Source organism: Tasmannia lanceolata, unplaced genomic scaffold, assembly GCF_043159265.1.
Source record: "Tasmannia lanceolata isolate RefF3 unplaced genomic scaffold, GAP_Taslan_0.1 ptg000013l, whole genome shotgun sequence".
In the NCBI taxonomy this organism is placed as follows: Eukaryota; Viridiplantae; Streptophyta; class Magnoliopsida; order Canellales; family Winteraceae; genus Tasmannia; species Tasmannia lanceolata.
Window position 1 is genome coordinate 41,984,415 of NW_027518690.1, and position 15,287 is coordinate 41,999,701.

Here is a 15,287-nt window from a genome sequence, read left to right on the forward strand (position 1 = left end):
TTAACAGATTTATTAGAAAAAATTTAAACTGTTAAACTTTTTTTAAAAATAAATATAAATTTATTGGGTTACCCGCGGGTTAACCCAACACGCGCAGGTTGGGTCCGGCTACCTGGAAAACCTACCTGTAGAATCGCGGGTATTTTTTACCCGTACCCGCGGGTTACCCGTTTGCCAGGTCTAGAGAGAGGAAGAGGAGAACGGAGAGAGAGGGTGGGGGATAATGGTTAAATGGGTGGAGGGAGTAAAGGTGGTTTTAGAGGAGGGCGGTTATGGTTTTAACCGTGATTAGGTTTTGAATGACAGGTGGGGCTTGTCTAATTTGGTGGGTGTATTACAGCTAGCTTTGTAAGACTATTAAACTAACTAGCCGTTAATAATTTACATGAAAACATTAAAAATACGTGCTTTTATGACTAAATAGCCTTCCATCTCTGACATGGGCTAATGCTTGAGACTTTAATTATCTGTTTCTTATCAAGTTCAATAATTTTTTTATTTACATTGAAAGAAAACTAGTATTTATGGGTAAAAAGTAATGGAGCCCACAGGTATAGTTGGGATCATAGTTTTAAACTTCGACTGAAATCCAAATTCCGAATTTTGCCACCGAATTTCGGATTTCGGTCAACACCGACACCGAAACGGCCGAAACTCACCAAATTTCAGAAATTTCGGCAATTTCAGTGAAATTTGGAAAAAAATATTAATTTTTTATTCCTTTAGTGAATTTCAGCTGAAATTACCGAAATTTCGGCTCAAAAAAAACATTTCATGCGCCTTTACCGAATTTCGGGGATTTCGTCAAAAATTTCGGTTTTGGTTACCCCTGAAATTTTGGCTTAAACCGAAATTTAAAACCTCCGTTGGGATAAGATGAATGGTCCAATAACCAAAATCCAATTGAGCCCGTCTATAGTAACGAGTCGCATGCTACTATTGGCTCCAAATAAAGTGCATAATGACCAATAAATAATGGCTCCACATATGTACTAAACAATAATCTACTAGTAGTAATTAGAATGGCATAACAAAATCAACCCTAATATACTGGTTTCATACCTTTTCAAAAAAAATATACTGGTTTCATGTGACTTGTGAACTACGAACCTGAACAGGGTCTTAGCAAACTGATCAACAAGGTAACATGGTTCTTTTTTTGTTTGTTACTATCCCATTTGTTTCTGAGACAAACCTCACATTTTTTATTTCATACAAGAACAGAAAATTTAAGGACCAAAAGCACTCTTTTGGTGAAATAACTCAACTCAACTCAACAAAGCCTTTGTCCCAAACTAGTTGGGTCGGCTAAAAATTCATGAAGAAGGTAAAAGGAATCTACCCGGCTCTAATCCTAGTTCTAGTTGGTTTTGGTGATATACTTATGTTAATTCCTAGTTTTGGCACCAAGACTATATGCAAGAACCCTAATAAACAACAAAATAGAGGAGAAAAAATAACAATAAAAAACCAAAAACAAGGATTCACACCCCAAGAAACAGGGGTGCTACCTGTCTAAACCAGCTAACCAGTCAAATGAGACTCCGCAAAATTATGAATAAATATTTCCTGAAAACAATAACAATGTACTAAATGAGAAAGTACTGCACCTCAAAACTAGAGCTCTCCCTCAAGATATCAACTAAGAATCTGAGGCTTCGGATGGGTTCAGACCATTCCTTGAAAATTGGTTCCCCAAGATGCCCCTCTCTTGCTGCAGACCACGCTGGTGGAAACCATTTCCCCTTGGCTTGTTACCGTAGTCCCTGTCGCTACCGTCTTGTCCGCTTCCCCGCCCAAAAGTTCGGGCACCTAAGCGGCCCCTAGGAGTCTCTATCTGATAACCACCCCTGCCTCGGCCCCTTCCTCTTGTCCAAACATTTTGAGTGCGGCAGATTTATTGAATCAGAGATGGGCAATATATCTGAAATAGTAAAAATAAAGAGCAGTTTTAGTAATTTCCCAGAGGCCAGAGGAATAAAAACAGACCATGTTAGAAAAACTAGTGCTACTCCAATCATGTTAAACCATGGAAATTGATTGCTAAGTATTTTACCATTTTGTCGACATTTCCAAAGCGCATCAGTAATGCCAAAAAACAAACCAAGTGCCCAGCTAGCTAGGAAATTGCTCATTTCAAGTGCCCAGCAATGTATATTATAATACATTCCAAAAAGGACTTTTTAAGTGCCCAAACCGAGGAAGGTATATAATAAATTCCAGAAAGGGGTTGGTATTACCTTGAATTAATTATCTAACACATGTGGAGTGTCGCCTAAATTTCATAGGTCATGCACATACTTAAGAATGATTTTCATGTGAGAAAAAAAAAAGAACAAATCTATTGCCCAACTAGGAAAAAAAGATCTTAGTTCTAACTTGCTTAGAGGAAAAATATCGCCCCAACTAGGAAAATTACACACGCTGGAAATCTTAAATGTTTCCCACAATAAGCTTACAGGCTCAATTCCATCTTCTCTAGAAGATACGAGCAGCTTGACATTTGTTAATTTATCATACAATAATTTGGTGGGTGACTTCCTAACGGCAAAGCGTTCCAAGAGGAGACTTTTGTTGGCAACAAAGGTTTATGCGGCAATGCGCAGGGTTTGGAACCGTGCAAGTCCTGTCACTAAATATTGAAAGTTCTTTCTCTTTTGAGCACACTATTCCTTCTACTTCTAGTTTTTGGAATTTCATTAAATTTTTGCCACAGAACGAGAAATGCAGAGGAAGAGAGAAATGAAACGAAGAGATCGGTGTATTTCATATGAAGATATCATCGATGCAACAGAGGACTCCTTTCTTTAGTGTGTTAGTTAGGAGTTCGCCTTTAGAGTTGCTGTCATTCATCCTCGTTTGAGACTAACTCAGTCTTATTAGAGCCTTCAGTGCTAGGGATCTTAGATCGTTTTCATTTTTCTTGGGGCACCAGTTACTTGTTGTGGATCATCTCTTTGAGGCGTTAGTTGCTTGTTCGGGGTTTCCTCTTTTGGATTTAGGGCTTTGCCCTAGTTTGTGGTTGCGCTTGCGTGTTCCCTTTAAGATTGAAAACATTTAAATGTTCAGAGCATTGGAATATTTAAAAATCCGAAAACATTAGAAATTTAAAACATAAAAAACATTTGAAAAATTTTAAAAATATCAAAAACATTTGATGAAAAACACTGCATTGGGGAGGGAGGATATGGGGGAGTTTACAAAGCAGCTTTGCCAACGGGGCAAGTAGTGGCTGTAAAGAAACCTCACAAATTAGAAGATAGTGAGCATATTGACCATAGAAGTTTCATAAATGAGGTAAGGGCATTAACAGAAATCCGTCACCGCAACATCGTCAGGCTTTACGGGTTTTGTTCTCATCCTGGATGTATGTTTCTTGTTTATGAGAATATGGAAAGAGGAAATTTCGCTAATATCCTAAGCAGCGAGGAAGGGGCAATGGAGTTGCATTGGGTTAAGAGGGTGCATATTATTAAAGTTGTGGCCCATTCTTTATCATACATGCACCATGTTTGCGTCCAGCCGATACTTCATCGAGATATCTCTAGCAAAAATATTTTATTGGATTCAGAATTTGAGGCTCATGTCTCTGATTTTGGTACTAAATCTAAAGGACGGTTTGGATCATCCTATGGTGAGGGCCATACCATACTTTTGATAAAGTGAGGAGTGCAATCATCAAAATACAGTGGTGCTGACAACATTTCCCTAAAAACAAAATTTCTACATTTTCTTGGAAAAAATCATTCTTGCTAGACCAGGGAAGTCTTTTTTTTCCGATGGAATATTTTTTTCATGGCCCCTAAGAGGATTACTACTTTAAAAATCATTCTTGCTAGACCAGGGAAGTTTATATGGAAGTCTTCTATATAAACTTTTACCTAGATCCAAATGGCCCGTAAGAGGATTACTACTTTAAGAATACAAACTGTTTGTATGCGTTCTCTTTCCTTTTCACTAAAATAAAATACTTTGAATGAATTAAATTTTCCTCACTACATTGGTTCCTATAGTATTCCCTTAAATGGTTTTTATTGTAGATGCATATATATTGTTTGGAAGTATTCAAAGTGGCCCTAAGTTTTTAAACAATTAAGAGAATTGTTTAACATAGAAATTTGGGATTTATTGGGCAATTTCATGGAAAGTCCACTTGAGATGAATTAAATAAATAAGACAAAATCTGCCAAAAAGTCAACATGTGTGGCAGTTCTCAAGTGCAAAAGCCAACCTCGAAATGGCTTTCGGCGAAATTTCCTACCAAGAAATTTTATGTTTTTTGATTTTTTGATTTTTTTGGCAGAGCTTGCTTACACAGTAAGAGTGACCGAGAAATGCGATGTATATAGCTTTGGGGTTTTAACACTTGAAGTTATAATGGGAAGGCACCCTGGAGATATCGTCTCCTCCTTGTTATCATCATCATCCGAAGGTAGCCAACATCTACGGCTAAAGGATGTGTTGGACCCACGGCTCCCAAATCCCGAAGACCAAGATGGAAATGAAGCTGTTCTGGCAGTATCAATGACTGCAGAGGGGCTGATGTACTTCACGTCAGAAGGATTCAATGGATTTGATTGCCACGTACACTGCAGTTTGGTGTCACGTGTGATGAAAAAGGGTGCATTTATCATTTCCCTTCTATATATGGGTCAGTTTTAATAAGAGACGAACTAGGCAGATAGTCACCGTCTAGATCAAGTCTTGGGTCCCACTTGGGGACATGCATGTTTAATTTAGACTGTTGATCATTGTAGACCATCATGAGGTGGTTGTTCTCTCCTTAAAAAAGTTGAGCGATGAAATATTTGCTTTCTGTGAAATTGTCTAGCAAGTACCCTATAGTTATTTAATTAAGGAAAGTAATTAAAATTTCTTATTCTAATTAGGAATTAATTGAGAAGGTCAATGGAATTCAATATCTCCTGAGGTTTTGTTATTTTAGGGGGAAAAAAAGCAAATCGGAGAATTGCATTTGGCAAATTGGACCATTTGTCCAATTTTCCTACTTGATGTCACGTGAAAAACATGGGTTGCCATCCCTTACCCAAGACTCACAGAGTCTTAAAATTCATAGTATGTATAGAGGAATTTGATAGGCAATTTCACGGAAAGCCATTCCACGGCTCACTTTTGCGGGAGAGAACAGCCACCTCAGATGAATTAAATTAATAAGACAAAACCTGCTAATAAGTGAGCCTGTGTGAGCGTGATGTTCGCTCATGAAAAAGTGACTTTCGAAATGGCTTTCTATTAAGTTGCCTATTAAATCCCTATGTCTAGATGGTAAATACTTTATATATGCCGCTTACATTTTGATGTCATATTCATCCATTTACATGCTTTGTTATTTGAGCGTCCTTTTTCTCTCTCACCCGGGCTAGTGTGAGGGGGTCAAATTGCTCCTCCACAAAGCAACCCGTGATGGCACTAAGTCTTCACAACTTAGTCAGCCAAACCCTCCCTCAAGTACACAATGAGGCTCTCTCAAGAAATGGGACAGCGCACACAAAGGAAAAATCAGCACACAAAATGCATACAAAAGCATACACAAGGGACACCAATATTTAACGTGGTTCTTCCAATCAATGCTTACCCCACGAGCAACTCCATTGCCATCATCTTTCTCAAACTCTTACTCTAGGCCAAAGCCATTACAAGGAAGCTTTTCTCTCACAATACGCTTGGGCATTTTTGCCTCATATAGAGTAGTTTTGGCAACCAACTCAAGGCCATTGGCCAATTTACATAGTGCCTAAAGGCTATTGGCCAATGTACAACACTTTCAACAATCCATGTGCATGCACTTACAAATCATGAGCCAACACTTGGCGAAACCAACCAAAACCGTCCAGCCATGTTGTCCATTCAAAATGCATTGGTTTGCCTCCAAAATCCGCATGTGCAACAACACTTTGCCCATTGCCTTGCTGCCATGTATGCATTCCAGTGCCAAAACTGCCCAACTGTTGCCTTCCTTGTTTTCAAACATTTGTAACCGCCCAACTGTTGCATTCCAGTCTAAGCATGCCAGTAGTACATTTTGAACCATTTGTAACCGCTGCCTCCATGTGCAAAGCTTGGGCACTACACCCAAGTGCTGGCCACTTGCCACATGCTTATTGGCTTATCGTTGCCCGCCAATCCAGTGCCCACCAGCCACCGACCCAGCCAGTGCCCACCGATCTAGTGCCCACCAATGCTTGCCCGTGCAAGCTATGCATAGCCCATCCCATGCCAAAGCTTTGGTCCCATGGCCTTCTTTCCACTTTGTTTCCTATTGGCCTAACTCCCTAGGCCCATCTTGGCTATTGGCAAGGGTGCAAGGTGCCACCATAAGCCAATGCCTATGCCATTGGTTTTAGGGTCCAACAGTCAATACTTTACATTTGCCTTAGAAAAGTCATATGGTTTGGAAATAAATAAAACGAGAGCAATGAGTGAGGGGACCCCTCCAAATAGACTATAGTTAGAGGGAAATTATATATTCACCATTTTTACTTAATCAGGGCAGCCTCCTCTAATGTAAAAGGGTAGTTGTAAATACGCTAGAGGGGCTGTCCCAAGTAAGAAAAGGGGTATAATATATCACCTACCTAGTTAAATATGTCGGTTGCTTCAATAAGATGTGTCGATTATAAGTTAGTACTATTTGATTGGTACATTCATTTATGATTCCAATCCTCAGCCAAGTAAATACATGGCTCCTGCTCTTGACACGACTGTGCGCATCGTGTGATTTGAGAGCCTCTGATTCCATCCTTCAATGCTTCTGATTCTCCACTTTTGAGAGTGCTTTAGCCGCGTGGAGCTAAAGATTCGCCAAAAATGGGTAGAACGAGTTGGGTTCGGTGAATGCCCTTCTCCTGTGTTTGGGTCATTGTCCTCACTAGAAAAAGCATACGAGCAAGTGATGATTCTGATTCTGTTTCTTGATTTTGATAATGACATTCTAATTCTAATTCTTACTTAATACTTGCTTAGTTTGCCTTCATCTCTTACATAACTCTTATAAGAGTGATGTAATCTTATGAGAGTGATGTAAGAGATGAAGTTAGACTAGCCCAGTATTAATAATAATAAAGAGCAATACATGTGTTAATATCATTGATTAACTAAGTACTAATAACAAAAGGGAAGTGATATGTCCGCCCCTTTTGAACACCAGGAATACCCCTGTCAGTGTTTGTGGCAATCGAGGGCATTGAATTCCCCTCTTTAGTCATTGATGCAGCGACAGGGGAGGGGGTGTTCCTGGTGATCAAAAGGGACGGATATATCATTTCCCTAACGAAATTTAAATAGATTTGCTAGTCAATTTCACATAAAGGCCCACCGAGAGATTTAACGTGACTCTGTTCATTGTTACATTACATAACCTTTTCAAACCTTCCTTAGTTGCAATGTTTAAAAAAAAACACTTTGCAAGTTACTTACTTTTGCTCACCCTTTTGCTTACCCCTTTTCTGGGGTAGGCAAAAGCAATAGGTCAGTGTATTTGATAGAAATAAGAGATAAACTAGGCTGATAGCCACCTCCAGATCAAGTCTTGTGTCCCACATGGGGACATGTATGTTTACTGTTTTTTTTTATGGATGGCATGTATGTTTAATGTATGCCGTTGATCTTTGTAGACCATCGTGAGGCAACCCACATGGTTTTGGAGCTTTTGGTCCCATTGCTCATTTGACAGATGTGTAAAATAACATGCTACAATATTATATAAACATCATCTGCATAGGTTAAAGTATTTTGATATATTGTTATATGGTGCCGACCCTCAAGTACCTTGATAGCGGTACCACCCTTGATATTTGATCCAACAGCAGTCAACTGTTGGATCAGTCTGCTGTTGGATCAAATATCAAGGGCAGTACTATCACAAGGGACTTCAAGGTTTGGGCACCATATAATTTCTCCTATAATCGAAACAATTAGTTTTTGGACCCGAAAATCATTTGCATAGGATGATTCTAATCCTTTAATCTGTAGAGGGACCGTATAGATCAGAGGGTTAAGATAATGTGATGGAAAGGATTTTTGAAGCAGGCTCAACAAATGAACGGTTTGATCATCAAACCATATGAGCTCCAATGTATTGTTTTTTCAAAAACTATTTGCATATACTCAACTCAATTCAACTCAACAAAGCCTTTGTCCCAAACTAGTTGGGGTCGGCGAAAATGAATCCTTTAGAAAAAATTTGTGAAGAAGGTAAAAGGAATCTATCGGGCTCTAATCCTGGTTCTAGTTGGGTTGTTCTACGTGGATCATTTTCTTCCATTCTATCATATCTAAGGTCATGTTCTCTGTTATGTTCCTAGCTATCAAGTCTTTCCTCACTGTTTCTCACCAAGTTGTTTTCGGTCTGCCCCTACCTCTTTTTACTCCATCAATTTGGCACGAGTCGTGTCTTCTCACCGGAGCATCCACATGCCTACATTGGATATGTCCAAACCATCTTAACATGCGCTCTCTCATCTTCTCCTCAATTGGTGCCACCCCCACCTTTTTATGAATGTCTTCATTTTTAATTCTATCTAACTTTGTGTGGCTGCACATCCATCTAAATACAATATAAATTTAATTTTATTTAGAGATATTAAATAACTTATATTTTAATGCACTTGTTGTACTGTTACAGTGTTACCCCATAAAGAATAGGGGTGCAACTTGGGTCGGGCTCAACCCAAACCCGACGGATTCAACCCGATTTTGTCTCAGGTTGGGTGGGCAAATCCTAATTTGGGTTGGGTTAGGGTTGGAAAAAGTAAAAAACGACTTAAATTCGGGTTAGGTTCGAGTTGTGGCAGGAAGAACCCAACCCAACCCGAAACCCAACTTTTGTGTGTCGTCTTCGGTATTATATGAAAACAAGGGAATGCGAAAAGGCAAGGTGCTCTCTTAGTTTTCAAAATTCAATATTTTTTTTAACTTTGAAATTTGGAAAATGACAAAAAAATGGACTTTTTCTCTGAAATATCGTGTCAGATGGGGTGTTTTCTAAATGACCACAGAAAGGTAAAGTTAACTACTTTTTTCCACTGAGGACAGAAAGCCCTTAAAGTCATTTCAACCACTTTTCACTTTTGCTTTACATTTTACACAGGGAAGTGATGTATCTGCCCCCTTTTTTACTTGGGACAGCCTCTAGTGTATTTATGAATTCACTTTTACACCAAGGGGGTTGTCTCAATTAAAAATAGGGGGCGGATATATCATTTCACTTTTACTTCACATTTTACACAGTGGAAGTGATATATTCACCTCTTTTTTACTCGAGACAACCCCCTCTAGTGTATTTATGAATACTCTTATACACTATACGGTGCTGTCCCAAGTAAAAATAGGGGGTGAATATATCATTTCACTTTAGCGTATTTATCTAGCTTGCACGTGCATAAGATAAAACAAGCCCTTGGTTCTACAATTTTCGAAGACCCTGCAAGTATAAGAAAAGCTTATATACCATTTCAGATTGTTTGAACCACTATGGAGACACTATGAACCATTATTTAGACACTATGATCCACCATTAGATACTCTAATCATTATGAACCACTAATTAGACCCTCTGAACTACTATGGACCACTAATTACACCCTCTAGACCACTATTTGACCCTCTGAACTACACCCTCTGAACCACTAACTACACCCTCTGAACCACTATTTGACCCTCTAAACTACTATGAACCACTAATTAGACCCTCTAAACCATATGAAACACTAATTAGACCATCTGAACCACTATTTTACCCTCTAAGCCACTTTGAACCACTAATTGGACCATCTGAACCACTATAAACCACTACTTACATCCTCTGAACCACTACCATTATTTTTAGTGGTTCAGAGAGTTAATTTGTGGTTCATAGTGCTTCAGAGGGTCTAATTAGTAGTTAAAAAGAGGTCCAGAGGGTGTAATTAGTGGTCCATAGTGGTTCATAGTGGTTAGAGTGTCTAATAGTGTTTCATAGAGTCTAAATAGTAGCTCATAGTGTCTCCATAGGTGTTCAAACTATCTTAACTGGTATATAAGCTTTTCTTATCCATGCAAGGTCTTCGAAAATGCAAGGGCTTGTTTTATCTTGTGGGCATGTAAGATAAATAAACTAAAGTGAAATGATATATTCACCCCCCATTTTTACTTGGGACAATACCCTATAGTGTATAAGAGAATTCATAAATACACTAGAGGGGGTTGTCCCGAGTAAAACGGGGGCGAATATATCATTTCTACTGTGTAAAATGTAAAGTAAAAGTGAAATGATATATTCATCCATATTTTTACTTGGGACAACCCCTTATAGTGTAAATCTGAATTCATAAATACACTAGAGGGGGCTGTCCCAAGTAAAAAAATGGGGCAGATACATCACTTCCTGTGAAAAATGTAAAACAAAAGTGAAAAGTGGTTGAAATCAAGGTTTTAAATTTCGGTTTCGATATCGATTTCGGACTCCCCGGAAATTGAAATTTCGGCCGAAATCCGGTGAAACAAAGAAAACAGTATTTTATTTGATATAAAATTTCGGCCGAAATTATCGAAATTCAACTGAAATCCGGTAATTTCGGTCGAAATTTTGGTAAAATATTAAAATAATTAAAAAAAAAACAGGTTTTTTGGGTGAAATTTCGAAAAAAACAAAATTTCGACCAAAATTCCGAAATTTCGGCAGAAACAAAATACCGTTTCGGGTAAGTGTGATTTCGGTGTCGGTCTCCACCGAAATTTTAAATTTCAGTCCGAAATTTTGGATTTCAGTCGAAATTTAAAACCATGGTTGAAATGACTTTAAGCGGCATTTCTGTCATCAACAGAAAAAAGTAGTTAACTTTACTTTTCTTTGGTCATTTAGAAAACATCCCCCTCTGACAAGATACTTCAGGGGAAAGGTCCATTTTTTGGGGAGTCGATTTATCGATTTATCTCTGAGATAGAGGAGAGAGAAAGACACATGGTGAGTCGATTTATCCATTTGGGGAGTCGATTTATCACTCCCCCATTTTGTTGTTCATTTTCCCTTCAATTTGAATTAAAGTTAATTTGCCTGGATTTGACCAACAGTTTCGGCAGCTGTCACTTCACCTGTCTCCAACCTTCCATTTTTTAATTCTAATTGATTCTCCCAAATCACTAAATCAATTACAATCAGACTGCAAATTTACTTTCCCTAATTTTTACATTATTTTATGGGAAGTGTTACCAGCACTACTATATTTTGATGACCTGACTCCTTACTTTATTAAAAAGTAAGATATGGCCTGCACCATAGGATGCTCCAAACTGTCCATTAGATGGACCACAGCCTAAATAGGTTGTGCCTCAAAAATCATTTCCATAAGATGGCCCAAACCATCCATTAGATGGACCACAGCCTAAATAGGTTGTACCCGAAAAATCATTTCCACAGGTTGAGCCTAACCCTCCGATCTATAGAGGGACTGAATCTTAGGGGGTTGATCCTAACCCTGTATAGATCAGATGGTTAGGATCAAACTATCGACATGATTTTTGGGGCACAACCTATTTAGGTTGTGGCCCATCTAATGGACGATATGGATCATCCTATGATGTGGGCCATACTGTACTTTTTTAATAAAGTAAGGAGTGCGATCATCAATATATGGTAGTGCGGATTACCCTTCCCTATCAATTATAACTGTACAGCAAATCTACTTTCCTCAATTTTAATATTATTTTATCTCTACTTTTACCTGCCAACAATTCGTTGGTTTTTGTCTATTCGACCTTTTCTCTGGTCTCGTCAGTCGTCACTACAACGGTGGGAGAAGACAAAACTCCCAACCCCTCCATTCCTCCATAGATAAAGAGAAGATGAAGAAAAAGTTCGGGCCACGAGGGGGAAGATCGTGGGTGATGGCAGGTACAAACTAGTTGAAACCAACCTTGCGAAAAATAAGATAAAAAAGGTAAGTTTTTTCCCTTTCCGTTTTTTTCTAATGGCTAAAATATACTGAATGTGTAGAACCGGGTTAGTCGGGTCGGGTTAGGGTTGAGTGACTTATGGTCGGGTTGGGTTGGGATTGAGGCTCGGGCTGGGTCGGGTTAGGGTTGACATTTTAGCCTCCTCACCTACTCAATTATTGTATAAATGGGTCAGTGTTAATAAGAGATGGACTGGCCGATAGTCACCGTCTAGATCAAGTGTTGGGTCCCACTTGGGGACATGTGTGTTTAATTTAATTAGACTGTTGATCATTGTAGACTATCATTAGATCAACTGTTGCCTTTCTTATTTGAACGTCCTTTTTCTTTAAAAAATATTTAGTGGGCGCTCGTCCGTGTGGGTTTCCTGATGATTATCGTCCGTGTGACTTTCCCTGCTCTTCTCAATTGCCTGATCCAATCCCATGGGGTTTAAGTAAATTGCCCATTGGATCGATACCAGAACAACTAGAAGATTGCTCGAAATTGTGTTATTTGAACTTAAGCAGAAATCATTTGAATGGAAGCATTCAATTTCAAGTTGGCAATCTAGCAAAGCTGCAAATTATGCTAGATCTTAGTTGTAACATGCTTACAGGAGAAATATCGCCCCAACCGCAAAAATTACACATGCTGGAAATCTTAAATCTCTCCCACAACAAGCTTTTTGGGTCAATTCCATCTTCTCTAGAAAATATGCTCAGCTTGACATCGATTGATTTATCACACAATAATTTGGTGGGTAGCCTTCCAACAAGGGACATTTGTCGGCAACAAAGGTTTATGCGGCAAAGCGCAAGGTTTGCAACCATGCAATTCCACGCCAGTAAACAATGGTGAACTAAAAAAGAGACAAAACGTTATCAAATTGATCCTTCTTCCTCGTTTGAGTGCACTGTTCCTTCTACTTCTAGTTTTTGGCATTTCTTTCATTTTTCTCCACAGAAGAAGAAATGCAGAGGAAGAGAGAAATGAAATGAATAAAGATCTATTTTCAATATGGAATTGGGATGGGTGTATTTGTTATAAAGATATCATCTATGCGACGGAGGATTTTGACGACAAATACTGCATTGGGGAAGGCGGAAATGGGATAGTTTACAAAGCATCTCTACCAACAGGGCAAGTAGTAGCTGTAAAAAAAACTTCACAAATTGGAAGATGGCGGTCAAATTGATCAGAGAAGTTTCAAAAATGAGGTACAAGCATTAACAGAGATCCGTCACCGCAACATTGTTAAGCTTTATGGGTTTTGTTCTCATCGCCAATGTATGTTTCTGGTTTATGAGTATATGGAAAAAGGAAATTTGGCTAATGTCCTAAGCAGTGAGGAAGGGGCAATGGAGTTGGGATGGGTAAAGAGGTTGAATATTATTAAAGCTGTGGCAAATTCTGTATCATACATGCACCATGATTGCGACCCGCCAATGGTTCATCAAGATATCTCTAGCAAAAATGTTTTATTGGACTCAGAATTTGAGGCTCGTGTATCTGATTTTGGTACTGCTAGACTTCTAATGTCTGATTCATCCAATTGGACAGAACTTGCAGGCACTCGTGGATATGTTGCTCCAGGTTAGTTCCTCATATATTGTTGCAGTATAATTGTTTAGAAAATTGTGCCTTATTTAGTTTTTATGTTATCGTGCTTACGCACCTAAGGTCAAAATATTTTAGACCATCCTACCTTAGAGATATGTATAACAACCTAAGGCCCTGATTGTTTTTGTTTTTGAGAACCGATTGTGTCCAAAACTAATTGTTGGACACAATTGATGTATATTTGACTCCAACAATCAGTTTTGGTAGGGGTGTCAACGGATCCACTTCGGGTCGGATCCACCTATGTCACAGTCACGATCTATTCAAATTCCTTATCGGTCGGGTCGGAGTCGGATTGTTCTTTGGATCCTACTTTCCACGTCATGATCACGATCCATTTTAATTCAGACCATCCATCGGAGTGTCCTATTATGTCCCACTAAGCTAAGTAAACAATTAATTTTTTTAAAAAGAGATAGAATGGCAGTCCACTTTCTTCAACTAAATTAAAAATTTATCAATGTTTAATCTATGTGTATAATAATGCTTGTAAACAATAAAACTAATCAAAATTACATACACAAATATAATGTATAACTATTATCAAAGAATATGATGCATAAAGAACAAAACGCCTCTCTCTTTTCCCTCGTGAAAGTACGAAATGAAACGTCTGAAATGAGTGAAATCGCATTCCCATCTAATTCATTAAGTGATAAGAGAGGTTTTGACCAAAATACCCTTAATAGAACGCTTAGCATTAACAAAATTTGGAGGGTATTTTTGTAAACCATTTCGGATCGTGACTATCCAATGGGCATCTGTGGCGTGTCCACACACAATCCAAAATTTTTCGGATCCCAGATTTGATGATCCGAAATATGCCCATGGATCCTATTCATATGTTTAGATCCCGTTCATTAACGTCTGGATTCAGACGATCCATCGGACCGTCTGGATCCATGGACACCCCTAAGTTTTGGGCTCACAATTTGTTCTCAAAATCCGAAAAAAAAAAAAAAAACAGGGCCTAACTCTTGCATAACCAAAGCAAAAAACCCACCCTAAAATTTGTTTAAATTTTTCTGTAAGTTACCTTAAGCAACTTACTAGTGACTGGTAATTGTCCAAAATTTTGAGTATTTCTTACTAGGAGACTTTTAGTCAGGGGGATTTTGATAAATTTTCCAAATTCAAAATGTTTGATTATAGACTAGGTTAATTTCTAGAGTTTAATTAGATTCGTAATCTTTCGACAAAATACTAGCCTAGTTCTTTTTATTTTTGTATGTCTATTGTACCTGATAGGCCACCTTTCGCCGGCATCTCCGGGTATTTTTTTTGCTAGCTAGCACTGACCTGATCCAATGGTCATACGAGGATGTATTTGTAGTGTGCAAAAAGTTAAGGGACAGTTAGGATCTAGGATAAACAATATGGAAAAAGCCTTCCGAATGTTTGGATAAATCATTTTCCAAATTTTTTTTTTTTTTTTTTGTGTGTTTGGCAGAGCTTGCTCACACAATGAGAGTGACCGAGAGATGCGATGTATATAGCTTTGGGGTTTTAGCACTTGAAGTGATAATGGGAAGGCACCCCGGAGATATCATCTCCTCCTTGTCATCATCATCTGAAGTTGGCCAAAATCTACGGCAAAAGGATTTGTTGGACCCACGGCTCCCAAATCCCGAAGACCAAGTTGGAAATGAAGTTGTTCTGGCAGTGATAGTGGCACTCGGGTGCATAAATGGAAATCCACAAACTCGGCCAACCATGCAGCTAGACCTGGCAAA